At 35.5% G+C, this 3330-nt stretch overlaps 1 pseudogene; it reads right to left on the reverse strand.

The window, feature by feature from the left end:
* Positions 1-2489: 2489 nt before the first annotated feature.
* LOC145284813 (U2 spliceosomal RNA) lies at positions 2490-2622 on the reverse strand (annotated as a pseudogene).
* Between the last annotated feature and the right edge of the window lie 708 nt (positions 2623-3330).

Genomic DNA, 3330 nt, shown 5'->3' on the forward strand with positions numbered 1-3330 from the left:
CCAAGGGAGACTGTGTGTATTATAGCGCAGCAGTTTCCAACCTTACTTTTAAGGTTGGAAACTGCTGCGCTATTTTCAACATGACAGTTTGTTCAGTGATAGTTGGAAATAATACACACAATATATGCAATTTTATCGTTGCGTGTACAGTTTTCGTATATAAAGTCGAATTGTTACTTTATTGTTGAAGTTTTTCTCTGATAAATGTCAACCTATATAGACTTCCCAGCAAACTATATACAGAGTGTTTCCTCAAAATAAACCATCTATTTTATGCTATCAGGTTTACAAGAAAGTTCATGAAGTTTTTAAACTCAGATGACCATATCTTAGCTCAAACAAAAATTATTGATCAAATAAGCACCATCAGAATCAACACACTGTTGCCAACGCAAAACAAGTGTATTTATGCCGGTAAAGTAAAAACATTGCGTTATGCTAGCGTTTTTTGATATCGCTTGGGGGTTTTGAAGCATTTCTTCCGCAGAAAGTTGTCGAGATGTTTGAAAAAGTGGTAGTCGGTAAGTGAGAGGTCAGAAGAGTATGGCGGATGAGGCAGAGTTTCGTATCCCAATTTGTTCAACTGCTACAGGATCGGTTTAGCAACGTGCAGTCGGGCATTTTCTGTTGACTAATTCTGGGGGTTGTTGTCGAAGTTTCTGATGATGATCCATTTGTTGACAAAACTTCTCTGCCGTAATGATTTCGCCTGCATTAAAAAAAAAACAACAAAACAAAAATAATGGATGAGACCAAACAGCAAGCATGATCTTCTTTTAGTGCAACTCTGGTTTCGGCAAGTTTTGTGGAGCTCGGTCAGCGTTTAAGCAATGAGCTGTGCGTCGCCAAAGAACCCACTTATCATCGCAAGGCACAATCCGGATGAGAAACGGGTTATTCTTGTTGCGTAAAATAAAGGAAGATGACACTTCATAACGGTGTTTCTTTTTGTTGTCATACAATTCGTGAGGCACCTATTCATCAAGTATCTTGTTTTTCTAATCTCTCCCAAGTGGTTGAAAATCGTCGTATACTAATTCAAAAACAAGTTCTTAGACAGTTGTGCATAGTTTGACTTCGATGAAGGCTTTTAATTTATCCTTATCAACATCCGATGGCCGACCACTAGGCCCATCGTCTTTAACACTCTCGTTGCCGCCACGAAATTTCTTAAACCACCATTGTGCATTGCATTCAATAGTCATTTCTGGGCCAAACGCTTCGTTGATATCGGCCTAGCTTGAACTGAAATATGAAAATTGTGCAAGTTTACTTTTATCGTTAAGAAAAGAAGACATAATTGTTTTAAAACGATTATATAAAGCTAAAAACATTATTTAAATGATATATAAAATAAAGTTATCATAACGAAAGCTTATTTGAAAATATATCATCTGAAATCAAGATTAAAAATAACGCAGGAACCTTTTTGTCAACTTAATTTATATTTCAAAATAGATGGTCAAATTTGGGACACCCCGTATGGCCATCTATTAATTAGCGTGTTCATTAAATGTTTTAAAAGGTATAAAACATGGAAACTTTGTGCTTCATATGAATATTCACATTAACATTTACTTGCCTGTTACTAGCCTGGGTACGCGGCGTTGCCCGGGTGTTTGGAGATATGTGTTGAGCAAAAAGAAAAAAGTTGTAGTAAGTAGGCAGGCAGGTTCGAACCCGTACCGTGAAGGAGGAAAAATACGTGAAAAAAGTGACATCTTTGCCGTTGCATCCATCGCCAAACCGGAAGTGGCGAAGATTTAAAGTAAGGCTAGACAATCGAAAAGAAAGTATGACTTTCGAAAATATCGGCGAAAAAAGCGACCCCTCTTTGTAGAAAAGTGCCCAGTTGAGAGTGAAGGAATTAATGTTTTTAACTATTTTTTAGATATTTGTCGTCCGAAGGGTCGTGCTTCAAAATGATACTGATTCCGTGAAAATCTGTCACCTCTGTCGAAAGTTTTATGCACACATACATACATACATACATACATACATACACACACACATACATACATACATTTAAACATACAGATGAGATTTATATTATAGATAAGAGAGCAATATTTCTGTTTTCTTATAAAACGGGTTCACAGGACAACTTGAAAAACCTTTCCAATTTTGTTCATAACCTGATAAATTATAAAACAAATATTAAAATGAGAGCAAATTTCGATCGTTTTAACATTGTTGGTCCACCGACAAATATATAGTTTTTATTATTTTAGTATCTGCGAGACATTCATCGGCGTTAAGGATATGCATAAAAACCAAATATCAAAAGTCATATTGACCTGGAAATAGTTCCCCTTTACAGCTAATCCTCATATACCACACAATCCAGCATCATCAGTAGTAATAATGTTCTCCTAATTTAATTTCTGAATGTTTACAAATGTCTGTTAAATTGTCCATATGATTGTACCTATTTACTATGCCTCCCCACGGGACAGAGTTAGACACCACGGTCGTTTTTTAACGTGGAGAAAAAGTACAAAAATAAAAATTGTCTCAGTCGTGAAGGATTTCTCCTCCACCAAAAGAGAACAAGAAATAGAAGTGCAGCATCTGAAGAACAGATACTACACTTTGATCTTGACCAAAAGGCCAAGAATAGCTTCATACAGTGAAAAAAGTTAAATGAATGAATTTTTTTTCCTTTTTTCCGACGATTTAATGGATACCTTTAAATATATATATATATATGTATGTGTGAAGAATTGTCTTCGGCATAAGCGGGAGAAAGTAAAACCTTCTTACCTCTACAGCACGTGTTCAGATAATCTTAGGCATTTTATTATAGGCGAGACGAGAGAGACGAGTTAAACAATTTTCTTCTAATTCAATTTCTGTATGTTTACAAATGTCTGTTTAATTATCGACATGCTTGCGATGTAGGCCCAATAGCTCCTTACTATCGATGAGGGGGGTGGTGGTGGTGAAAAGTTAAATGAATGCATTTTTTTTTCTGAAAATTCATAGGTATTGCGACAAAGTGTCTTCTTAACTCCACATTAAGAGCTCTCCTGTAAATAAGTAAGGGGCCTATTGTCAAATTTTCTTATAAGTAGGGAGTATAGTAGCCAACTTATATTAAGTAGATATTAATGTGTCACCCTTTTTTTAATGTTTGTCTTATATGTAGTAAGTGTCCCTTTTATTATTATTTTTTTATTATTAAGAAAACAAAGGAAACCTACAGATTGGAACTAACAGCTGGAGGGCAGCACCTGACTGATATGAAAATATAGAGAGACATCATCCAAGGAGACTCACTACTACCACTACTGTTTATATACTAAACTACATACTGAGGTGTATAATATA

The sequence above is a fragment of the Euprymna scolopes genome, chromosome 1 (genome assembly GCF_053919585.1).
Source record: "Euprymna scolopes isolate OS-2025 chromosome 1, ASM5391958v1, whole genome shotgun sequence".
NCBI classification, from domain to species: domain Eukaryota; kingdom Metazoa; phylum Mollusca; class Cephalopoda; order Sepiida; family Sepiolidae; genus Euprymna; species Euprymna scolopes.